Raw genomic sequence first — 25,077 nt, 5'->3', positions numbered from 1 at the left:
AGCCTTTCTTCGCTCCCCTGTGATGGCTCCTGCTGACCCTCCCTCTTGGGTTCTCTCCGATTGGGTGCCTGAGGAATATGGCTGGGATCCTGTACCTTCCCAGCCCTCCTTACTACCTTAGGAAAGAGTTTTCTGTACTATAAAAAGGAAGTGATGATCATCTAGAAACTGAAGCCCCAAACTGAGCCGTTCCCCTCATTAAACCAGGTCAAATCCACCCGACTCCCCTCTCAAAAGTGTGATCTGAACAAAGGAAGAAGTTGAGGTGGAGACAGCAGCTTCTGTTGGTGGGAGGAAGAGGGTGTGTATTAAGAGAGAGCGTATTCAAGGGACTGAAATGGGAAAAATGAAATGTTAGTGCTCCCCTACTACAAATTAAAAAGGTAAACAGGCGATCCTAGCGCTTTGGGAGACCGAGGCGGGCGAATCACAAGGTCAGGAGTTCGAGACCAGCCTGGCCAACATGGTGAAGCGCCATCTGTAGTAAAAATACAAAAAAAAAAAAAAAAAAAAAAAAAAAAAATAGCTGGTCGTGGTGGCCGGCGCCTGTAATCCCAGCTACTCGGGAGGCTGAGGAAGGAGAATCGCTTGAACCCGGAAGGCGGAGGTTGCAGTGAGCCGAGATCGCGCCACTGCACTCCAGCCCGGGCGACAGTGCGAGACTCTGTCTCAAAGAAAAAAAAAAGAAAAAAAAAAGGCGGGGTGTGGGGAAACATCGGCTTCTGCAGCGGTTTTTAGAATGTAAGGTCATCAAGGTGAGCTAATTTCCCTGTGAAGTGAAGGGACCGGTTGCATCCCTTGCTTGGCTAATGATGGAGCCTTCCTGGCTTCAGCCAGGCAACAGAAGAAAGTCGGTCTTGATCTCCTCATTGACAGGATGGGGATGTGGGCTGAACGTGTAAGAGGCTGCCCTCTTAGCTGGTGGACTGTGGTGCCCAGTGAGTCCTGATTAGTGGGGAAAGGCCAGGATGGCGACAGCACCCAATCGTGAGGCAGGGCCTTCACCCTGCCCACAGGAATGCTCTACCGTGGTCCACACAGATCCCAGCATTACCTCCCGCTCTCTAAAGCTCAGTTTCCCCAGGAGAAAGGGAATAATAATAGCTTCCATCTCATAAGCTTGTGATAATTAAATGGGATACCAATGCATGTACTGTGCTTAATAGCCTAAAAGCAAGCATTCAAAACACGGTAGCCATTATTATAATTATTGTTTTTATTTTATTTTCCTGTGAAAACCAGAAAACCTGCTAAACAAATTCTGAAAGAGCTGTAACACTGTTACCATAATTCTTAAAGAGCTTTCAATCTAAGGATGAAACAACAGATACATATTGTAATAGGAGAGGAACCATTACAAAGAAATATGTGCCCAATATGCCCATATTCAGATGACTTGAGTTGACTGGTATGTGCTGGAGGGACAGCGATCCTCGCTGCTCCTAGGAAGAGTGGGCTGGGTGGGCGAGGCGAGCTTCTTTATTGAGGAAAGTAAATCTCAGGGTTCAGAAGGCATTCCAGGGAGAGAAACAGGTAAGTTTCTCGAATTTTTCTCCTTCTTCCTGAAGGAGTCCCTTCGAAAGCGATCAGTTCCACTTTTGGCGATCTTGAAAAGGGGAATCTCTTTACTCCAACCAGTTTCTGAATGAGCAAGAACAGACCAGGCTGGAGCGAGAGGACAAGGGTTGAGAGCTCTGGGTCCCCCCAGTCTTTCCTCCTTTCCCTCCTCCAGTTCATTCCCTCTCCAGCCATGGTGTTTAGTTTAGCCTTTGATGCTTTGGAGCCTCCCTAATAGTTCTGGGTGATTGGTGGCACATTTGTTATTCATTAAAAAATTTGTATATTATCATATCAATTAAAGGCAGGCGTGGGGGAGGACGGAATTGAATGCAATGCTGTAGATCCCTGCTGGACACACAGTAGGTTCTTAGAAAGCGGCGGTTCTTACTCTTATTAGGGCCCTGGGAAGAGAGAAAGCATGAGGAAGACAACACAATGTGGCCTGGGAAAAGGCAGAACGCGAAAGTTTCCTCACATGAAAGGAATTAATTTTCTTACTGATTGCTCTTAAAACCTCAGGGCTAAAAATAATACAGTTTGGAAGGTGAAATGAAGAACTAAAAGCCTGGAAGTGGGAGGAAACAGGATTATTATTATTGTTATTATTATTATTTGAGACGGAGTTTCGCTCTTGTCGCCCAGGCTGGAGTGCAATGGCGCCATCTCGGCTCACTGCAACCTCCGCCTCCCAGGTTCAAGCGATGCTCCCGCCTCAGCCTCCTAAGTAGCTGGGATTACAGGGGCTCGCTACCACGCCCGGCTAATTTTTTTTGTATTTTTAGTAGAGACGGGGTTTCACCATGTTGGCCAGGCTGGTCTCGAACTCCCGAGTTCAGGTAATCCACCCGCCTCGGGTTCCCAAAGCGCTGGCATTACAGACGTGAGCCACCACGCCCGGTTTCTTTTTTTTTTTTTTTTTCTTTTAAATTTCCTTGACAGGGCGGGACCGTCTCATGTCTTCGCCGAAATAGCTCAGTTGGGAGAGCGTTAGACTGAAGATCTAAAGGTCCCTGGTTCGATCCCGGGTTTCGGCAGACCTTTTGTTGGCTCAACCCCTTTGAACAGACAGGGCTACGGTCCACTTCTTAGCCTCTCTGGAGGCTCGCCTCTCTCCCCAGTACCCTTGCACGTTTGCACCTACGCCATACACACCCAGAGACGGCTGTTCTCCTTGTCTCTTAAGCGGGCACAAACTAATGAGACGAAGTATTTAGTAAGGTATTATAAGGATGCAAAGAATAAGCTCGAGAAATCAGAAGTCAAAGTCATTATGAGGATGCATGATGAACTTAAGCCTCTCAAAGGAATCAGAAGTCGTAGAATGATTTCTTCCCAGTTCCGTAATCACCCTATTTATACTATTGGATGTTAAATGGCAATAAGTGGCACAAGATTTGTTATTGAGGTGGCCAACACGCCTGTTCCACAGGCGGAAGGTCTTGGGTCTGATCACCAGTATAGTCAGCTCTCTGGGGCTGCACGTTTTTTCATCGACGACAGACATGAGGACAGTGTTCAAAAGCATTAGTCTTTACCGCAAGAGACACAAGTCAGGGGCCCACCAGAGCATTAAGAATCTGGTGAAGGACTGCGTCCAGTTGGAGATGTAGGAATCTTGCGTCTTTACGTGTCTTCATCTGAAATATTTCTTGAGTCTCAGTTTCCTCATCGCACTTTTAATAAAAAGTGCCTGAAAACATTCCTCGGTGCCAAAAGCTGCACAATTCTTGCCAAGAATATTACTATTGTGACTCTGACGATGTGTTTATTGATCTGTTTTGAATATAAAATACAATTTAAAAGAAAAAATATCCTAAGACAAAGCAACGTATAAAGGTTGGAAAAGAAAAGCCTGCTATTGGAAGATAAAGTTTCTTGGCATTTTCCACACGTTTCACTTCTTCCGGCAAAAACCCACTAGCAAGTTTTGGTTTCCCTCAAGGAGGGGGCACCCCAAGCGGGTTTCACATAACGTTCCTTTCGCTCAGCCTCGGCCAAATCCATTTGTATTGGAAACTAAAACAGCCTCCGCCCGAACAGGGACTTGAACCCTGGACCCTCAGATTAAAAGTCTGATGCTCTACCGACTGAGCTATCCGGGCCCCTGAAGAAAAGCGTTTGCTTAGTCTATCCACAGGAAAATAGGCCACGTGGCCGCATTCTTTCCCTTCGCGATTACAATTCTGAGTCTTTTTGCTGATTTCTTGAGAGATGAACCGGCAAAATTGACATTGAGCAGGCGTTCAGCAAAATCGAGTCTTCATTTCTCCTTTTCTCCCATCATAGACGATAAAGACCCAAAAAGTAACCTCCTTCCTGACCTGCTCCGCGCCCTTACTGGAATTTCCCAGGAGGAATCCTCCCAGATTTAAGACATTTGACCGGGCCTCCGGGTAAACAGCGGGATTTCTAATTCCAGTTTTGGTCTTTGAGGAGTCAGTCCTAGAGCTTCTTGTGGGAGAAGCAGTGATGAAAAATTAGGTTTCCAATAATCGATTGGACTCAGTAAGTGGCTACTTACTGAGTGCAAACCGCACTCTCGGAACTAAGCAAGTACTGGGGCCGCAAAGACAAAGTCTCGGCCCTCAGTGGAACTGGAAAACGCACAAAACAGAAGACCCTAGTCACGCGCGTTGGTGGTGGGATGCCAGCCTTTGCGGACCCCGGAGGACTTGGTCGGCACCCGAAGTAAGAGCCAAGTTTTCCAGGGAGTGATGATGCCTGAACCGAGCTGTGGATAGCGACTGGGCACCTGAAGACTTGGAAAGAGGTTTCTAGCCGAGGGAAGAGCAAATGGAAAATGATGATATTTACTAACCTTGGGCATCTGACCATTTAGCTAAAGCGTCCATTGAAAGATTTTGATCAGGCAAGCTACAGGCTGGATTTTATCTTTTTAGGGAGTCTGTTACCTTGGTAGCTGTGTCCCAGACGTACCTAATTAGTCAATTCTATAATTCGACCTGTTTCTTCATAACTTCTTTGCCATCTCATTTCTTAAAGCATTGGATCCCTTGAAAGAGAATTCAGCTGGGCGTGGTGGCTCACGCCTGTAATCCCAGCACTTTGGGAGGCCGAGGCGGGAGGATCATTAGGTCAGGAGATCAAGACTGTCTTGGCTAACACGGTGAAACCCCGTCTCTACTAAAAAATACAAAAAAAAAAAAAAAAAAAAAATTAGCCAGGCGTGGTGGCGGGTGCCTGTAGTCCCACCTACTCGGGAGGCTGAGGCAGGAGAATGGTGTGAACCCAGGAGGCGGAGCTTGCAGTGAGCGAAGATCGAGCCACTGCACTCCAGCCTGGGCGACAGAGCGAGACTCCGTCTCAAAAAAAAAAAAAAAAAAAAAAAAAAGAAATTAAAGCATTTCTGTATATGAGCGTATATAAACATATATCCTTTAATAATACATATAATTATATATAAATCTTGTTTGCGTATACATGGAAGGTCTATAAAGATAGAAAATAACCTGATAAAAAGGCTACATTTTGAGGAATGGCAATGAAGCCTGTGAGAGGACGTTTTCACTATTTTCTTTTTCTTTTCTTTTCTTTCTTTTTCTTTTTCTTTCTTTCCTTTCTTTTTTTCTTTTTTTTCTCCTTCCTTCCTTCCTTTCTTTCCTTCTTTCTTTCTCCCTTCCTTCCTTTCTTTCTTTCTTTTTTCTTTTTTTTCTTTTTTTGTCGCCCAGGCTGGAGTGCAATGGCGCGACCTCGGCTCACTGCAACCTCCTCCTCTCGGGTTCAAGCGATTCTCCTGCCTCAGCCTCCTGAGTAGCTGGGACTACAGGCGCCCGCCACCATGCCCGGCTAATTTTTGTATTTTTAGTAGACACGTGGTTTCACCATGTTGGCCAGGCTGGTCTGGAACTCTTGACTTCACGTGATCCGCCTGCCTCAGCCTCCCAAAGTGCTGGGAAAAATATGATTTGTTATTAATAAAATATTCCATGCTTCTGGGATGGCAGAAGTGGCACCTTAGATCAAAGCTTCCTTTGAAGTTTTTCTATAAAGAGCCAGAAGAAAAGGGTTAAATCACACACTTCCTCCTCTGCGGGACTCCCTCCTTGCCTCATTGTTTTGGATGGGAGTTGTTGGTATTGAAAAATCACAAATTTGACAGGTACAGTTTTCACAAATGAAGATGTGGATCCCTAGGCATCAGATGGCAAGCCTCGGCTCAAGGAAGAAAACTAAAACCAGACCCCTTGGAAAGGAGGTGCCTGTGTCTCGTGAGGTCAGTCCCACGGGGTTATGAGCCTTTGGCCTGTTTCTTTCCAAACCTCTGAACCTCCACTTCTTTTTTTTCTTCTTCTTCTTCTTTTTTTTTTTTTGAGACGGAGTCTCGCTCTGTCGCCCAGGCTGGAGTGCAGTGGCGCAATCTCAGCTCACTGCAACCTCCGCCTCCTGAGGTCAAGCTATTCTCCTTCCTCGGCCTCCTTAGTAGCCAGGATTAAAGGCGCACGCCACCATGCCTGGCTAATTTTTGTATTTTTAGTAGAGACGGGGTTTCACCATGCTGGCCAGGCTGGTCGCGAACTCCTGACCTCGCGATCCACCCACCTCGGTGTCCCAAAGTGCTGGGATTATAGGCGTGAGCCACCACGCCCGGTGAAACTCCACTTCTTACAAAAGTGCCAGGTACACTGAGTTACTGAGTACAGTAACTGAGTAACACTGGTCACTGAGTACAGCTTTGAATGAATAAGAGCATGAAGATGCGTTTCCTGTTCTGGGACTGACCAGCTTGATAGGCACCAAACACAGACCAAAAGTCTCAAACTCTTAACTGTATCAAGTGTTAACTGTGTGGTAGTGGACTGCTTAACACTGGGAAGTAGGCCGGGTGCGGTGGCTCACACCTGTAATCCCAACATTTTGAGACGCTGAGGCTGGCGAATCGCTTGAGGCCACGAGTTCGAGAGAAGCCTAACCAACATGGCGAAATCCCACCTCTACAAAAAAATACAAAAATTAGCCGAGCGTGGTGGCACGCGCCGGTAATCCTAGCAACTCGGGAGGCTGGGACAAGAGAATCGCTTGAACCCGGGAGGCGGAGGTTGCAGTGAGCTGAAGGGTGCAATGAGTAGAGATGGCGCCACTGCACTTCAGCCTGAGCGGCAGAGCAAGACTCTGTGTCAAAACAAACAAACAAACAACAACATAGGGAACTGTTAGTATTTCAATTAGCATTCCACAGTGGTTTTGTTTTTGTTTTTTTGTTTTTTGTTTTTTTGTGGAAGGTTCTGGCTGATCTTTACAGACAGGGTTCAGGAGTTGCCCCAGAGATCCCTGCTTGATCCTTTCCAGACAGGGTTAGGAACTGGGCTCTGAGCCTGTCTCTGTTGCTGTGCCCACTACAACCTACCTTAAACACCTGTTTAACGAATCTGTTTTCCTCCTAGAATGTTTCTGCTGTGAGGACAGGAACTCTCTGTATATCTGCAATCCCTGGGTCAGTGCCTCACTGAAAGCTCTCAAAAACTGCCCTTGAATGAAAGAATGGAGAGTTGAATGAGGGTGATTGGTCAGGAAAGGCTTTTAGTGGAGGAGGAGGGCCAGAATTAGTCCTTGGAAGTTTTTGTTTGGTAGAGAGAGGGGAAGAACATTTCTGTCAAGGACGATGATTTTCATAATCAAATGGAATAAGTTTGTCCTGAGAAAAGCCATTCTGTTGGGCTGCCTTGTTTTATTTTCTGTATAGTACATATCGCTATCTCTCAAATTCTCCAATTTGTCCAGTTGTTTTTATTTATTTTTAATTTTTTAAAAAAATTTTTAAATAGAGACAGTGTCTCACGTTCTTGCCCAAGCTGGTCGCAAACCCCTAGCCTCAAGCAATCCTCCTGCCTTGGCCTCCCAAAGCGCTGGGATTGCAGGCGTGAGCCACCGCACCAAACCTGTCTGCTTTTTTTTTTTTTTTTTTTTTTTTGAGACGAAGTCTCTCTCTGTTGCCCAGGCTGGAGTGCAGTGGCACCACCTCGGCTCACTGCAACCTCCGCCTCCCAGGTTCAAGCGATCCTCCTGCCTCAGCCCTCCTAGTAGCTGGGATTACAGACACGCGCCACCATGCCCGGCTAATTTTTGTATTTTTAGTAGAGACGGAGAGTTTCGCCATGTTGGCCAGGCTTGTCTCAAACTCCTGACCTCAGGTGATTCACCCGCCTCGTCCTTCCGAAGTGCTGGGATTACAGGCGTCAGCCACCGTGCCCGGCTGTCTGCTTGTTTTTAAACCATATTTTTCTTCTGTCACTTTGTCATGTAAGTGACATTGGGCAGTGGTCTTGATGGTAAGGCTCTTGTATTTTTTGTTGTTTTGCTTTAAAAGAAAAAAAACCAAACCTACATCACCACAACCCCAGTGTTTAGAACAGTACTTGGCACCTAATAGGATCTCAAGAAATAACTGTCGACTCGGAGTGAACGTTTTTGCAGCACAATGTGCCTCTCGCTCTGTGCTCCCTCACTCCCATATAGCTGGACCCAGACGTTTTCTCTCTTTTTTTCAGACGTTTTCTTTCTACTTTTCAAACCATAAACTGTGAAGCTGTCGCCATATGTAAGGTATCTGGCAAAATGATATTAACTATAGTTATCGTTATCTGGACGCTTAAGATTGCAAAATGGATTGCCAAGGATTAGGAAAAAAGGTTTTTGCCTGGAAAAACAACTACTCTTTACCAGAAGTGGGGTTCGAACCCACGCGGATATGAATCCATTGGATCTTAAGTCCAACGCCTTAACCACTCGGCCATTCTGGTAATTGATGAAACAATGTTTTATTTTAAAGCAACGCGGATAACACTAGGCGACCAAAGTTTCGGAACAATTTAAAATTGCTTTTTTTCCTGATATAAAAGAATAATATGGGGAAAAAACTTGGTAACTTTGATTATATTTCCCTAATTTCTTTATCTCGCCACTAGAAACTGGGGCCAGGTAAAAGTGAAGGAGAAAAGGCTCGACAGAGGAACGGGATTCTTAACGCCTTCAAGTGAAGGGACATAACCAGGAACTGCAATTAGCTGCAATTCACATCATTCTGGAAATTTTAAATGGTAGACAGTTTTCGTTTCATCTATTTTATATCCATTCCCTCCGCCTAACTTTCCGTTTGCCCTTCTTCAAACAAAAAACGACTCTGGTGGGACTCGAACCCACAACCTTTGAATTTCTCTAACTATCTAGAAGTCCAATGCGCTATCCATTGCGCCACAGAGCCAGACACGTGCGACCTCTCCGCGATGAACACATCAGGGGAGGCACTTTCTTTCCACAAGTAAGTGTGGAACCTTTGTCTCTAAAGAGAGCGTGGGTAGGAATTACACTGGAAAGTCTGTAATCCTGGTGAAAGTTTCTCTTTTCGTGATCGCTGAGCAGTAAATCCCTTTCAGTCCACGTTGTTAACATGTCTTTATGCAGAATTGCTAAATCCAGAGACGGCGATTCCGCACGCGGTTCCATAGTGTAGCGGTTATCACGTCTGCTTTACACGCAGAAGGTCCTGGGTTCGAGCCCCAGTGGAACCACGGCGTGATTCACACCTTTTTCTTTTCTTTCCTTTCTTTATAATGTTTAGTATTACCATTTTGCGAGCCCAATCGTGGGTTTTGGTTCAGGAAGCTGGAGACGCAGACATTTTGACAATGTTTCTGTGCGGTCGTTCTCCTCTGAATACTGGAAAATGAGGAATCCTTTTGAAAGTTTTTCTCTGTGCACAATCGCCGGATGTCAAGTCTACATAACCATTTCCCAGTGCCAAAATGTCTTTTTGAACAATTATCAAATCCTGGAGGAACATTTTAGTCGTGTGGGGTTCCATAGTGTAGTGGTTATCACGTCTGCTTTACACGCAGAAGGACCTGGGTTCGAGCCCCAGTGGAACCATGAGATGTTACCTAGCGTTTTGTGAGCCAGGTGTTGGGTTTTGCACCAGGAAGCTGGCGACGAACCCGTGTCTCAAGAATTTCTACGGCTTGTTTCCCGCCTGCTGCATCAGCCCGGTTTCTCTTAGCGCTCGGCGCTGAGTCGGCCTCCGCGGCAGCCCCCGTGTGGCGCCTCTCTGGAAGTGCAGGCGGCTCCGCTCCACCGAGGCTTCGCGCGCCCCTGCGCCTGCGCCTTTCCACTACCTGGCCAGCCGGCTTCTGGGTTCCTGGGTGTTGCCCCTTGGCTCACCTACCTTCTCCTAAGCCTTGCTTGGGCCATCTCTAAAAATTGCCACCACTAAGTCGAAGGACATCACGAAGGCCGCCCCCTCTTTGCTGATTAACTCCAAGTTCACTGCCCTCATACTTTATTTATTTAAATTAAAAATGCTTTTTGAGGCCAGGCGCGGTGGATCATGCCTGTAATCCCAGCACTTTGGGAGGCTGAGGCGGGCCGATCACGAGGTCAGGAGATCGTGTCCATCCTGGCTAACACGGTGAAACCCCGTTTCTACTAAAAATACCAAAAAAATTAGCCAGGCGTGGTGGCGGGCGCCTGTAGTCCCAGCTACTGTACTCGGGAGGTTGAGGCAGGAGAATGGCGTGAACCCGGGAGGCGGAGCTTGCAGTGAGCCGAGATCGCGCCACTGCACTCCAGCCTGGGAGAGAGTCGTCTCAAAAAAAAAAAAAAAAAAAAGCTTTTTGAAAAATTAATTTCATGCACAGAATTCAGAATCCCTCCACGTATTTCACAACTGATGTTTCCATCCCATCTTTCAATGGTTAACTGTTTCTTTTGTGACCCTTCAGAAATTGTCTATGCATTCACCAGTATACACGTACATTTACTTTCAAAGCCACTTCACGCTTTTTGTACGAAGGTAGCACACATAGGTACCGCTCCCATTTCCTCAACAATATTCTGAAAATCTTCCTATTTCGTTCATACATCTTCGCTTATCCTTTTACTTCCAGTGTTTGGATATATCACAATTCTTTATGCCTTTTGATGAACACTTAAATTGTATCTAGTCTTAGGAACAATGCTGAGCAGATTTCCTTGTTCCTTGGTTTCAGGCAGGGCAATATGTAAAATAATCCTAGCAAAACCTTGAACAGGCACTTACATGGGTAGCTAACTTAATGTTCACAATGTCTCTATTATTATTTATCCCGTTTTACAGACGAGGGAGAGGAAGCATAATGAGATTAAGAAATGGCCCAGGGTTACACCCCTGGTCAGGGACAGAACACAGTACCAACCCAAGCAAGAAGAGTGTTGCCTTTATGTCTCAGAAGAAATTTAATTGATGGCTGGGCGCACTGGCTCACACCTGTAATCCCCGCACTTTGGGAGGCCGAGGTGGAAGCATGGCTTGAACCCAGGAGTTGGAAACCAGCTTGGGCAAAAAAGTGAGACGCCCTCTGCAAACCCGTCCCACCAACCTCCCTGCTCGTCCCCACCAACCTTGCCACAGCTCCTTTCAAAACAGCTTGTATCAAATTACACTCACACCAATATGAAAGCCCTTGTTCTTCCTGTCTCTCTCAAATGAAAATAACTGAATTTTGAGTCAGCTGGAAATGGTTTATTTTGTGTTTTTTTATTGTGAGTTAGGTTGAACGTTTTTCATGTACTTAAAAGCTTCCTTTCTTCCTACTATCTGTTCACCTCTTTTGTTCAATTTTCTTATGTATATATTCTGTTAATTTATGTTTAAATTGGTTTTTAGCCCGGGCGCGGTGGCTCACGCCTGTAATCTGAGCACTTTGGGAGGCCGAGGAGGGCGGATCATGAGGTCAAGAGATCCAGACCATCCTGGCCAACATGGTGAAACCCTGTCTTTACTAAAAATACAAAAATTAGCTGGGTGTGGTGGCACGCACCTGTAATCCCAGCTACTCAGGAGGCTGAGGCAGGAGAATCGCTTGAACCTGGGAGGCGGAGGTTGCGGTGAGCCGAGATCGTGCCACTGTACTCTAGCCTGGTGACAGAGCAAGACTCCGTCTCTAAATAAATAAATAAATAAATAGGTTTTTAGGTGCTCTTTGTAAATTCAGATTTAGGATATATTTTGCAAATGTATCCAGAGTTGCCATTTGTCTTTTGATTATATTTTTGATATTCCGTGCGATGCAGAAATTAAACATTTTTTTGAAGTCAATTTCATCATCTTTTTGGGGGGGGTGCAGGAGAGGGGCTTTTAACATTTCCTGCCTAGAAAATACTTACTCACTTTGAGATTATATTTCAAAAATTATTCTATATTTTCTCCTGATTGTTGTATAGTTAAACATTTTCTAATGTTTCAACCTTCTGTCAGAGGCCTTGGAACCAGAGCAACTCCATCTTGAATAGGGGCTGGGTAAAATAGGGCTGAGACCTACTGGGCTGCATTCCCAGGAGATTAAGGCATTCTAAGTCACAGGATGAGATAGGAGGTCGGCACAAGATACAGGTCATAAAGACCTTTCTGATAAAACAGGCTGTGGTAAAGAAGCTGGCCAAAACCCACAAAACCAGGATGGCAAAGAGAGTGACCTCTGGTGCCCTCACTGCTCATTATATGCTAATTATACTGCATTAACATGTTAAAAGACACTCCCACCAGCACCATGACAGTTTACAGATGCCATGACAATGTCAGGAAGTTACCCTATATGGTCTAAAAAGATGAGGAACTCTCAGTTCTGGGAATTGTCCCCCACTTTCCCAGAAAACTCATGAATAATCCACCCCTTGTTTAGCATATAATCAGGAAATGACCATAAAGGTGGACAGCCAGCAGCCCTAGTGGGCTGCTCTGCCTAAGGAGTAGTGATTCTTTATTCCTTTGCTTTTTTTTCTTTCTTTTTCTTTCTTTTTTTTTTTTTGGTGATGGAGTCTTGCTTTGTCACCCAGGCTGGAGTGCAGTGGTGCAATCTCGACTCACTGTAACCTCCACCTCCTGAGTTCAAGTGATTCTCCTGCCTCAGCCTCCTCAGTAGCTGAGACTACAGGCACGAGCCACCACGCCGGGCTAATTTTTGTATTTTTAGTAGAGATGGGGTTTCACCATGTTGGCCAGGCTGGTCTTGAACTCCTTGACCTCAGGTGATCTACTCTCCTTGGCCTCCCAAAGTGCTGGGATTACAGGCATGAGCTACCGCGCCTGTACTATTCCTTTACTTTCTTAATACACTTGCTTTCAACTTTACTTTATGGACTTGCCCTGAATTCTTTCTTGTGCAAGATCCATGAACCCTCTCTTGGGGTCTGGATTGGGACCCCTTTCCGGTACCACTTTGATCCATGTGAAATTTCTATAACTGGCATGAGATAGGAAAGATGGACTTCTTTAAAGGGATTTTATATAGCACTCTGGATAATCTAGGTGTGTATGTATAAATCAGTCACCCTGGTAAAATCCCAACAATTCCAGAAATGAAGCTGGTCCTGCCTGTAACATGTTGCTTAATGTCCTTTCCTTAGAACTTTCCAGAAGTTCTGCTGACCTAGACTTTCCTGCACATCCTCCTTGAGTTCATCAAACTCCCTTCTGCTTTCCTGCGTTCCTTAGGTTGGGTTAGTTCCCTTCTCATAAACAGCATAGTTTTGGGCAGTGTGGTGTAGACTCCAGAGATTCAACACAGGCAACCCCAGAGCCAAATCGAGGTTCAGTGTTATCTCCTCTTGGTTGTGTGAACTTACCACAGTATATACCAGTCTATGTGACCTTGGGCTAGTTGCTTAACTGCTATGGGCTAGCTTCCTCCTCTAAATGGGGACAATAGCTCACATGATTCTGGAGAAGGTTTATTTATTATTAATTAATTTATTATTATTATTATTTTTTGAGACAGTCTCGCTCTGTTGGCCAGGCCAGGCTGAAGTGCATTGGCACAATCTCAGCTCACTGCAACCTCCACCTCCTGGGCTCAAGCTGTTACCCTGCCTCAGCCTCCCGAGTAGCTGGGATTACAGGCACCTGCCACCACGCCCAGCTAATTTTTGTATTTTTAGTAGAGATGGGGTTTCACCATGTTGGCCAGGCTGGTCTTGAACTCCCGGCCTCAGGTAATCTGCCTACCTTGGCCTTCCAAAGTGCTAGGATTAAATGATCTGTGTATAGTAAGCACAGAGTAAATGTCATCCACTGTTATTGTATTGCCAGGTAAGTCTGGTTCAATTTGCGTAGAACAATAAGGCTTTTCCTTGGGGACATTTCTAGAAAATGCTAATTGCTAAGCATATCAAATCTGTTTGCTCCTTGGCTTGTAAATCATTGTCCTCTGTCTCTATCGCTTCACATCGTCTTCCCTTTATGGGCATCTTGGTCTCCAAATTTCCCCTTTTTGTAAGGGACACCAATTATATAGTATCAGGGCCTACCCTAATGACCACATTTTAACGTTACCTTTATCTTAACTTTACTTTAACTTTACCTCTGTAAAGATCCTGTCTCCAAATAAAGTTATGTTCTAAGGTACTGGGGGTTGGGACTTAAACATATGAATTTCAAGGGGACAGAATTCAACCCATAGCCTAAGTTGTTAAAACAGAACATATAATTTCCCCCCCCAAACATGGGCTCCTTCTGTATTTCCCTTCTTGGTGAATGATATCACCATCTACCCAGGACTCCAGCCAGACACTGAGCGATTACCTTGTGTTTTCTCCTGCCATGCAGACAGTCACTGGAGCCTGCGGATCCTTTTGTCTGCAACTGAAACCGCCTTTGCAAAATTATGACTGAGACAGTGAAAGAGGTCCAACTTAAACGACTCCATCTTGCCTCTAACCTCCAAGCTGTCCTTGTTCATTTCTGGGCGCAGGCTGAAAAAACTTTGGGAGGAACTTAGTTTATAGTTTTAAAAAATGACAATAACAGCCCTTTCCCAGAACAAACTCCCTTCTTGCCTGGAGACTAGACTACTAAAGTTAGCCACAGTATTAGACATTACGGTTTAGGAGTCAAGTAGTTGGAGGCCACAAGATTCTGACCTTCCCTAAACTGCTCCCAAGATCAGTGCCTGAGATGTTTTGCAGACTCTACTCTTGATGGATCAACTGGCACCACCCATATCGAGAAACCGGCCCATCTGATCTTGTGACTCACACCCAGGAACTGACTCAGCGCAGGAAGACAGGGACGCGCCGTAATTTCGCCTCCGACCCAAGCAATCAGCACGCTCCAACTCACTGCTCCTGCACTCCCACCACATTCTCTTTAAAAACTTTGATCCCCAAATGTTCGGGGAGACTGATTTGAGTAAAATAAAACTCCGGTCTCCCGCTCAGCTGGCTTTGCGTGAATGGCTATTTCTTTATTGCGATTCCCCTGTCTTGAGGAATCGGCTCTGTTTAGGCAGTGGGTAAGGTGAGCCCATTGGGCGGTTTCACAAGGACTTCTCCATTTTGCGACTTAGTTCAGGTTTCTGTCGTCTCTGTCCTGGAATACCAAGTGTGTCCCTGTCTCCAGTCTTGCACACTCCAATCAATGCTTCACACAGCAAACAGAGTGACTTCTCTAAAGTGTAAATGTCACGTTCCATCTCCTCACCCACTAGAGCCCTCTGAGATTTCATCTCCCTCTCCAGCCTATCTTTTGCTTCATTTCCTCCCTTCCCTGGTGCCCCAGCCCTTGTCGTCTTTCTGGTATCTTCTCCCCTACCCTCATTATTATCTTTAAAACGAACTTGGCTACAGTAACCAAAACAGCATGGTACTGGTACCAAAACAGATATAGACCCATGAAGCAGAACAGAGCCCTCAGAAATAATACCACACATCTACAACCATCTGATCTTTGACAAACCTGACAAAAACAAGAAGTGGGGAAAGGATTCCCTCTTTAATAAATGGTGCTGGGAAAACTGGCTAGCCATATGTAGAAAGCTGAAACTGGATCCCTTCCTTACATCTTATACAAAAATTAATTCAAGATGGATTAAAGACTTAAATGTTAGACCTAAAGCCATAAAAACCCTAGAAGAAAACCTAGGCAATACCATTCAGGACATAGGCATGGGCAAGGACTTCATGACTAAAACCCCAAAAGCAATGGCAACAAAAGCCAAAATAGACAAATGGGATCTCATTAAGCTAAAGAGCTTCTGCACAGCAAAATAAACTACCATCAAGTGTACAAGCAACCTACAGAATGGGAGAAAATTTGTACAATTTACCCATCTGACAAAGGGCTAATATCCAGAATCTATAAAGAACTTAAACAAATGTATAAGAAAACATCAAACAACCCCATCAAAAAGTGGGCAAAGGATATAAACGGACACTTCTCAGAATAAGACATTTATGCAGCCAACAGACACATGAAAAAGTGCTCATCATCACTGGCCATCAGAGAAACGCAAATCAAAACCACAATGAGATACCATCTCACACAACTTAGAATGGCGATCATTAAAAAGTCAGGAAACAACAGGTGCTCGAGAGGATGTGGAGAAATAGGAACACTTTTACACTGTTGGTGGGACTGTAAACTAGTTCAACCATTGTGGAAGACAGTGTGGCGACTCCTCAAGGATCTAGAACTGGAAATACCATTTGACCCAGCCATCCCATTCCTGGGTATATACCCAAAGGACTATAAATCATGCTGCTATAAAGACACATGCACATGTATGTTTATTGCAGCACTATTCACAATAGCAAAGACTTGGAACCAATCCAAATGTCCATCAATGATAGACTGGATTAAGAAAATGTGGCATATAAACACCATGGAATACTATGCAGCCATAAAAAACGATGAGTTCATGTCCTTTGTAGAGACATGGATGAAGCTGGAAACCATCATTCTCAGCAAACTATCGCAAGGACAAAAAACCAAACACTGCATGTTCTCACTTATAGGTGGGAATTGAACAATGAGAACACTTGGACACAGGAAGGGGAACATCACACACCAGGGCCTGTCGTGGGGTGGGGGGAGGGGGGAGGGATAGCATTAGGAGATATACCTAATGTAAATGACGAGTTAGTGGGTGCAGCCCACCAACATGGCACATGTATACATATGTAACAAACCTGCACTTTGTGCACATGTACCCTAGAACTTAAAGTGTAATAAAATAAAATAATAAAATAAAATAAAATAAAATAAAACCAACTACTCCCTGTTCTCGACAGTTTGGATACAATTTTTTTCTGCAATGCTTTCTTGACTTCAGCTGCAGCCTCAGTGGCACTGGTCAACCCTTCCAGGCCCATTCAGTTTTGTGGTGTGAAGGTGAAGGAGGTCAGGGCATCTTGCTACTTATTATTTATATTATTTTAGAGACAGGGTCTTGCTCTGTCACCCAGGCTGGAGTGCAGTGATGCAATCACAGCCCACTGCAGCCTCCAACTCCTGGGCTCAAGCCATCCTCCTGCCTTAGCCTCCCAAGCAGCTGGGACTATAGGGGCACATTCTCCACACCCGGCTATTTTTTTTTTTTTTTTCTGGAGACCGACTCTTGCTTTGTGGCACAGACTGGAGTGCAATGGCAAGATTTCGGCTCACTGCAAACTCTGCCTCCTGAGTTCAAGTGATTTTCTTGCCTCAGCCTCCCCAGTAGCTGGGATTACAGGCACGTGCCACTACGCCCGGCTAATTTTTTGTATTTTTAGTAGAGACTGGGTTTCACCATGCTGGTCAGGCTGGTCTCGAACTCCTGACCTCGTGATCTACCTGCCTCGGCCTCCCAAAGTGCTGGGATTACAGGTGTGAGCCACCATGCCCGGCCAATGCCTGGCTAATTTTTAAAAATTTTTAGACAGACAGGGTCTTGCTATGTTGCCCACCGTGGTCTCAACTTCTGGGCTCAGGCAATCCTCCTGCCTCAGCTTCTCAGAGTACTGGGATTAAAGCCATAAGCCACCACACTTGGTTTGTTATTTATTTTTATATATTTCTGTCTCCTACTCCCAGGAGGTATTCTTAAAGAAAAGATTATTGCAAGAGAAGAGACAGATTGGGCTTAACTCCAAATGTGGTAGAGACAGCTGGGAATTTACAGTAAAGGAGCAGAATTAGGGTGGGGTGGGGTCAGTGGATGGAAAATTAGTAACAGGAGACATCAAGGGTAAGGGGATTCTGGGTATTAACAGGATTCTTGCTGAATTAACAGGATTCTTGCTGAGGGTGGACAAGGGTGATCAGATATCAAGGGTCAGAGGGATTTTTGATACATTGAGTTAGAAGGATACTTAAAAAAACTGGACTATCTGCAAGCTGAGGATGGGACTGAGGCCAAGGTCTAGGCCTAGTCGAGAAGAGGGCTCAGAGAAGTCTGACTGAAGTCTGGTCAAGGACAGCATTTGTCAGTACCCCAGCTGGTTCCCAATCTGTAATTGGCATGTGGTTCATGCATATCCAATCAAATGTGTTTTTGAGAAAAAAACCTTTTTAATATTTAAAAATTTGGTCTTCTCATGAAGTAAATTTAATTCAACTTCTTTTGTAATTGATTTTTTTGTTTTTTTTTGATGGAGTTCTTGCTCTGTCACTCAGGCTGGAGTACAGTGGCGCAATCTTGGCTCACTGCAACCTCTGCCTCCCGGGTTCAAGCAATTCTCTGCCTCAGCCTCCCGAGTAGCTGGGATTACAGGCACTCGCCACCACGCCTGGCTAATTTTTTTGTATTTTTAGTAGAGACGGGATTTCACCATGTTGGTCAGGCTGATCTCGAACTCCTGACCTCAGGTGATCCGCCTGCCTCGGCCTCCCAAAGTGCTGCGATTACAGACGTGAGCCACGGTGCCCGGCCTGTAATTGATTTTTATCCGTCAAAGAAAAACTGATCAGCCTTTCCTGAAGTTTGTCTTTGAAGATTTTCAAACACAGCACACAGTTTGCAGGGGAATGTCTTGTTAGAGATCACTATCTTTTAAGCTTCAAAAAGGCAGGGTTTATCATACAGCAAAACGTGAAACTTGAAACTATTAGGTATTTCTTCCAGAGGAACATACAGGAGAAAAGCTTTGTAATCAATGGTTGGGCAAAATTTCTTAAGCGAGACACAGTAAGTATGATCCAGAAACTAAAAAACAATTGATAAACTTGACCTCATCAGAATGACAACTTTTGCTCCTCTAAAGACATTGCTAAAGGAAAAGACAAGTCACAGATTGGAAGAAAAAAAATTGCAAAAGACTTGTCTGGTAAAAGTCTATTATTCAGACTTAAAAAAAAACAACAAACCCTCTTACAATTAGGGAAGAAAAACAACCTAATAAAAAATGGGCATAAATATGGACATTTCACCAAAGAAAATATACAGATGGGAAATAAGAACATAAAAAGATAATTAGCACTATTAGTTATTAGGAAAATGCACATGAAAATCATAATAAAATACCACTACACATTTGTTAGAATAATTAAAACACAAAAACAGAAACAGAAAACTGCCTGCAGCGTTCAAGCAATTCTTCTGCCTCAGCCTCCCGAGTAGCTGGGACTACAGGAGCCCACCAGTAGTGATGATCCAGCCATATCCTGGATCCTGAAGATCAGTGGGCCTCTCTGGATAAACCAGGATATTCCAGCAAGTATGCAAGTCTAAGAATATAGAAGGTGAAGCTCCCAAGGACCAAGTGGTTTCAGGCATTCACTGTCATCAGCATCTTATGTTGAAGCAACCCCATAGGTCTGAGGAATCACATCATAAAGCCACCATGCCTGGCCTGATGCTATACACTTTTAAACAACCAGATCTTGGGAGAACCCTATCATGAGAACAACACTAGGGAGATGGTGCTAAACCATTAGAACTAATGATCCAATCACCTCCCTCCAGGCCCCACCTCTAGCATTGGGGATTACATTTCAACATGAGATTTAGGGTGGGGGACACCCAAACCATATCAAACACATACTAAGAAATATATTTTATACTGGGCACGGTGGCTCATGCCTGTAGTCCCAGCATTTTGGGAGGCTGAGGTGGGCGGATCACGTGAAGTCAGGAGTTTGAGACCAGCCTGGCTAACACAGTAAAACCCCATCTCTACTAAAAGTACAAAATTAGCTGGGCGTGGTGGCACATGACTAATCCTAGCTACTTGAGAGGTTAAGGTAAGAGAATTGCTTGAACCCAGGAGAAGGAGGTTGCAGTCAGCCGAGATCGTGCCACTGCACTCCAGCCTGGGCAACAAAAAAGAAATATATTTTATGCACATTAAGGTGATTATGTTTACATATATATCTGCAATAAAGGTTTCAGGAAATGATTCTTTAGAAAAGTAATTAATTCTTAATCGTCAAAAGCTGTATATTGCCTGGTTTGGCTCTGTGTCCCCACCCAAATCTCATGTTGAATTGTAATCCCCAGGGTTGGAGGAGGGACCTGGTGGGAGGTGACTGGCTCATGGGAGCGGATTTCCCCCTTGCTGTTCTCTTGATAGTGAGTTCTCATGCAATCTGGTTGTTTAAAAGTGTGTAGCACTTCTCTCTTCCTCCTGCTCCAGCCATATAAAATGTGCCAGCTTTCCCTTTGCCTTCTGCCATGATTGTAAGTTTCCTGAGGCCTCCCCAGCTATGCTTCCTGTACAGCCTGTGAATCAATTAAATTTTTTTCTTCATAAATTACCCACTCTCAGGTAGTTCTTTATAGCAATATGAGAACAGACTAATACATATAGGTGTATGTTATATAACACGATGCTTTGACATATGTATTTATTGTGCAATATCCAGATAAAAGCTAATTAACATATGAATTACTTTGTAGTGAGAACGCTTAAAATCTACTCATATATATATATGTGTATATATATATATATTTATTTATTTTTTTTGAGATGGAGTCTCACTCTGCCATCCAGGCTGGAGTGTAGTGGCATGATCTCGGCTCACTGCAACCTCCACCTCCTGGATTCAAGCAATTCTCCTGCCTCAGCCTCCTGAGTAGCTGGGATTACAGGCTCATGCCACCACGCCCAGCTAATTTTTGTATTTTTAGTAGAGATGGGGTTTCACCATGTTAGCCAGGCTGGTCTGGAACTCCTGACCTCAAGCGATCCACCCGCCTCAGCCTCCCAAAGTGTTGGGATTACAGGCATGAGCTACTGCACCCGGCCAGAATTTTCAAGTATACAATATATTGTTACTAATTATAGTCACAGTGATATATGATAGATCTCTTGAAGTTATTCCTCCTGTCTAGCTAAAAGTTTATATCCTTTGACCAATATCTCCTCAGTCCCCCCACTTCCCAGCCTCTGGTAGCCACCATTCTACTCTCTGCTTCTATAAGTTCAACATTTTTTTCCAGATTCTACATATATATGAGAGCATACAGTATTTGTCTTTCTGAGCCTGGCTTATTTCACTTAATAAAATGTCTTCCAATTTCATTCTGCTGTTGCAAATGACCAGATTTCCTTCATTTTATGGATGAATGGATCATATATATGATCCATTCAATCATTCTCTCTCTCTCTATATGGATATATATATATATATATATATCCATTCATTCATTGATGGACATTTAGGTTGATGGTTGATTACATATCTTGGCTACTATGAATAATGCTGCAGTGAACATGGAAGTGCAGATACCTCTTTGACATACTGCTCTTATTTCCTTTGGATATATACTCAGTGGTGGGAATACTGGATTGTATGGTAGTTCTATTTTTAATTTTTGAGGAATCTCCATACTGTTTTCCATAATAGCTATACTAATTTACATTCTCAGCAACAGTATTCAAAGGTTCCCTTTTCTCCACATCCTTGCCAACGCTTGTTGTCTTTCATCATTTTGATACTAGGCATACTAACATGCATAAGGTGGTACAACATTGTGGTTCTGATTTATATTTCTCTGATGATTAGTGATGTAGAGCATTTTTTTATATATCTATTGGCCATTTGTATGTCTTCTTTTGAGAAATGTCTATTCAGATCCTTTGACCATTTTCAATGGGGTTATTTTTGGTTTGTTTTTGCTATCGAATTGTTTGAGTCCCTTATATATTTTGGATAGTAACCTCTTTTCAGACACATCTGAACCATACATGGTTCACAAATATTTTCTCCCATTCCATAGGTTGTCTCTTGATACCATATATATATATTCAATGAATTGTATACTTTTTCTTTTTTTTTTTTGAGACTGAGTCTCGCTGTGTTGCCCAGGCTGGAGTGCAGTGGTGCTGTCTGAGCTCACTGCAACCTCCACCTCCTGGGTTCAACCGATTCTCCTGCCTCAGCCTCCTGAGTAGCTGGGATGACAGGCATGCGCCACCATGTCCAGCTAACTTTTTGCATGTTTAGTAGAGGCGGAGTTTCGTCATGTTGCCAGGCTGGTCTGGAACTCCTGACCTCAAGTGATCTGCCTGCCTTGGCCTCCCAAAGTGCTGGGATTACAGGCGTGAGCCACCGCACCGGGCAAATTGTATAATTTTTTATGCTACCCTAGACTATCCTATTTCATTAAAACAAAGCATGTCCAGACCTACTAAAATGAAATCACACTCCTTGGAATGTCAGGATCTGCAATTTGAAAAACATTGACTTTGGAATGGTTTCTCAAAGTGTGATAACACAGGTCGCCAGCCTCAGAATCATGGATGAGACAGGGAAGGGAAGGGTGAGCTGGCTAAAAATGTAGATTCCTAGTATCTAGGACAGAACTATTTAGTCTTTTGCAGATGGTGCCTAGGATTTTGCATTGTCATTAAACCGCTAGGTGATGTGGCGGATTCAATGCCATAGCAGAAGTTTCCAACTCTGATCTGTGGGGCCCTAGAGGACTGCACCAGACGTACCTCAGGGAAATATTTACAGAGCTGCTCCTCTTGATCTGTGTAAGAGTTCACGTGTCCACTTCTAAGAAACAGATCTGAGGGTTTAGAGGGAGAAAACAAATGTGATATACGGGTTCTGACATTTTGTCTCCGGAAATAAAAATTTCTCCCCCTTCCCCCTTCCCCCTTCCCTCCTCCTTTTTTTTTTTTTTTTTTTGAGACGTAATCTCCCTCTTTCGCCCAGGCTGGAGTGCAGTGACGCAATCTCGGCTTACTGTAACCTCCGCCTCCCGGGTTCAAGCGATTCTTCTGCCTCAGCCTCCCGAGTAGCTGGGACTACAGGAGCCCTCAACCACCTCCGGCTAATTTTTTTTTTTTTGTATTCTTAGTAGAGACGGGGTTTCACCGGTTCCTGAACTTCCGCCAAAGGGAAAAACACGGAAAAGAAATAGCTCCCTCTCGTGGTGAAGAAACATTACAAAAACATTTTACTTGGTAGACGCTGCTTCTGTTTACATCCAGAGAAGATTGTCTAGAAGTTCATTTTCCTTTCAGTGTGGGAAATGTGGAACAATTTAGCAAAAATTTAAATGACCCCGTATTAGAATATGCAAATTAAAAAATTTTTATCAAGCAACAATTGCTTAATAACAATCGCAATTTTATCAATTCTCATTACCTTGAAGAAGGAATACATTTTTTATGGGGAGTAGATTTTTATGTATACTACTCATTTCCAAAGTAGCATAGTCTGAGGCCGGGAGCGGAGGCTCCCGCCGGTAATCCCAGAGCTTTGGGAGGCCGAGGCGGGCGGATCAACTGAGGTCAGGAGTTTGAGACCAGCCTGGCCAACATGGCGAAACCCTATCGCTACTAAGAATACAAAAATTAGCTGGGCGTGGTGGCAAGTGCCTGTAATCCCAGCTACTCAGGAGGCTGAGGCGGGAGAGAATCGCTTCAACCCGGGAGACGGAGGTTGCAGTGAGCCCAGATCGCGCCATTGCACTCCAGCCTGGGCAACAGAGCGAGACTCTGTCTCAAAGAAAAAAAAAAAAAGCACCATAGTCTTAGGAAACACAGAGTGTGTGTGTATATCCTGGAATAGTGCCTAAGTAAAAAGTGTACATACGTGTGCATGTATTTTAGAATTAAATATATGTTATATATTTTTCTCATATTAAGTAGTATGTATGTAAACATACACATGAATATACACAGGACACACATAGTATATATATATATAAAACATATTAAATATATATATATAATATGCGTATGAAACTGAATAGTCATTTGTGAATTCTCAATTCATTATTTGCCTCTAAAAAGTAAAGCCTAAATGTTAGGATAAACTCAGGAAGGGAAATTTAATTTTTTTTTTTTTTGAGACGGTGTCTTGCTTTGTCGCCCAGGTTGGAGTGCAGTGGCACAATCTCCACTCACTGCAACCTCCGCCTCCCGGGTTCAAGTGATTCTCCTGCCTCAGCCTCCCGAGTGGCCGGGACTATAGGTGCCTGCCACAACGCCCGGATAATTTTTTGGGTTTTTAGCAGAGAGGGGGTTTCACCCTGTTAGCCAGGATGATCTCCATCTCCTGACCTCGTGATCTGCCGGCCTCGGCCTCCCAAAGTACTGGGATTACAGGTGTGAGCCACCGCGCCGGGCCGGGAGTTTAATTTTTATGAAAAGCATGATTATTTTTCTGAGATGAGGTCTCACTGTATTGCCCAGGCTGGTCTCAAACTCCTGGGTGATTTGCCCACCTCGGCTTCGCAAAGTGCTGGGATTATAGGCATCAGCCACCGCCCCCAGCCTGAAAGGCATGAATGACTTTTTAACAATAAAAATCATTCACAAGAAAGAAAATATTTGCTACTGTTGATAACATAAGGATTGATAAAATTGCGATTGTTATTAAGCAATTGTTGCTTAATAACATTTTTTTAATTTGCATACTCTTGATAACATAATGGATATGGCTGAACATGTTTCTGAACTCTGGTTCAAAGGGAAGTTTGAATGGTACCTGAAGTTTGTTCAGTGGGTAATTAGATAGAAAATTCAAGAATGAAGTCACATGTGAATGAATGGTTTAATTTTAGGCAGAAATAAAGCACTCAAAAGAAGCAAATGCATATTTTTTTCTTCTTTTTTTTCTTTTTATTTTTTGTGAAATGGAGTCTCACTCTGTCACACAGGCTGGAGTGCAGTGAGGCAATCTTGGCTCACTGCAACCTCTGCCTCCTGGGCTCAAGTGATTCTCGTGCCTCAGCCTCCTGAGTAGTTGAGACTACAGGTGCCTGCCATGATGCCCAGTTAATTTATGTATTTTTGGTAGAGATGGGGTTTCACCATGTTGGCCAGGCTGGTATTGAACTCCTGACCTCAAGTGATCCACCCTCCTGGGCCTACAGGCTGGGATTACAGGCGTGAGCCACTGCGCGCAGCCTTAGAAATACAGATTCTTAAAAAGATATTCTTTGGCCAGGTGTGGTGGCTCATGCCTGTAATCCCAGCACTTTGGGAGGGGGATCGCTTGAGACCAGACTGGGCAACATGGTGAAACACCATTTCTACAGAAAAATATAAAAATTAGCTGTGGTGCTAGGGTGCCTGTATTCCCAGCTACTCGGGAGATTGAGGTGGGAGGATGGCTTGAGTCCAGGAGGTGGAGATTGTAGCAAGCTGTAATTGTGCCACTGCACTCCAGCTTGGGTGACAGAGCAAGACCCTGCCTCAAATTAATAATATAATATTAATAATAAAATAAAAAATAAAGACATACTCTAACTTTAATAAGGCACCCATGTGTCCAGGATCATACATAAGCAAGTGTGAATTTTGTCAACAGTGTCT

The 25,077-nt window shown here is 44.2% G+C and overlaps 1 long non-coding RNA gene and 7 other non-coding genes across 8 annotated transcripts; 3 read left to right on the top strand and 5 right to left on the bottom strand.

Annotated features, from left to right (window-relative positions):
• Positions 1 to 1,206: 1,206 nt before the first annotated feature.
• Positions 1,207 to 22,861, bottom strand: LOC117974922 (uncharacterized). The gene is made up of 3 exons (XR_004665095.3): positions 22,497 to 22,861; positions 22,243 to 22,316; positions 1,207 to 1,961 (listed from the first exon to the last, which is right to left on the bottom strand). It is a non-coding gene; the product is annotated as an uncharacterized LOC117974922 (long non-coding RNA).
• On the bottom strand, positions 1,222 to 1,281 carry LOC112441258 (U7 small nuclear RNA). Its single transcript, XR_003029196.1, has one exon. It is a non-coding gene; the product is annotated as a U7 small nuclear RNA (small nuclear RNA).
• Positions 2,522 to 2,594, top strand: TRNAF-GAA (transfer RNA phenylalanine (anticodon GAA)). Its single transcript has one exon. It is a non-coding gene; the product is annotated as a tRNA-Phe (tRNA).
• TRNAK-UUU (transfer RNA lysine (anticodon UUU)) lies at positions 3,590 to 3,662 on the bottom strand. Its single transcript has one exon. It is a non-coding gene; the product is annotated as a tRNA-Lys (tRNA).
• Positions 8,236 to 8,318, bottom strand: TRNAL-UAA (transfer RNA leucine (anticodon UAA)). The gene has a single exon. It is a non-coding gene; the product is annotated as a tRNA-Leu (tRNA).
• TRNAR-UCU (transfer RNA arginine (anticodon UCU)) lies at positions 8,694 to 8,779 on the bottom strand. Its single transcript is given in 2 exon segments — positions 8,694 to 8,729; positions 8,743 to 8,779. It is a non-coding gene; the product is annotated as a tRNA-Arg (tRNA).
• On the top strand, positions 9,014 to 9,086 carry TRNAV-UAC (transfer RNA valine (anticodon UAC)). The gene has a single exon. It is a non-coding gene; the product is annotated as a tRNA-Val (tRNA).
• On the top strand, positions 9,372 to 9,444 carry TRNAV-UAC (transfer RNA valine (anticodon UAC)). The gene has a single exon. It is a non-coding gene; the product is annotated as a tRNA-Val (tRNA).
• Positions 22,862 to 25,077: the final 2,216 nt, after the last annotated feature.

This window comes from Pan paniscus, chromosome 9 (assembly GCF_029289425.2).
Source record: "Pan paniscus chromosome 9, NHGRI_mPanPan1-v2.0_pri, whole genome shotgun sequence".
In the NCBI taxonomy this organism is placed as follows: Eukaryota; Metazoa; Chordata; class Mammalia; order Primates; family Hominidae; genus Pan; species Pan paniscus.
This window is presented reverse-complemented; position numbering and strand designations above follow the sequence as displayed.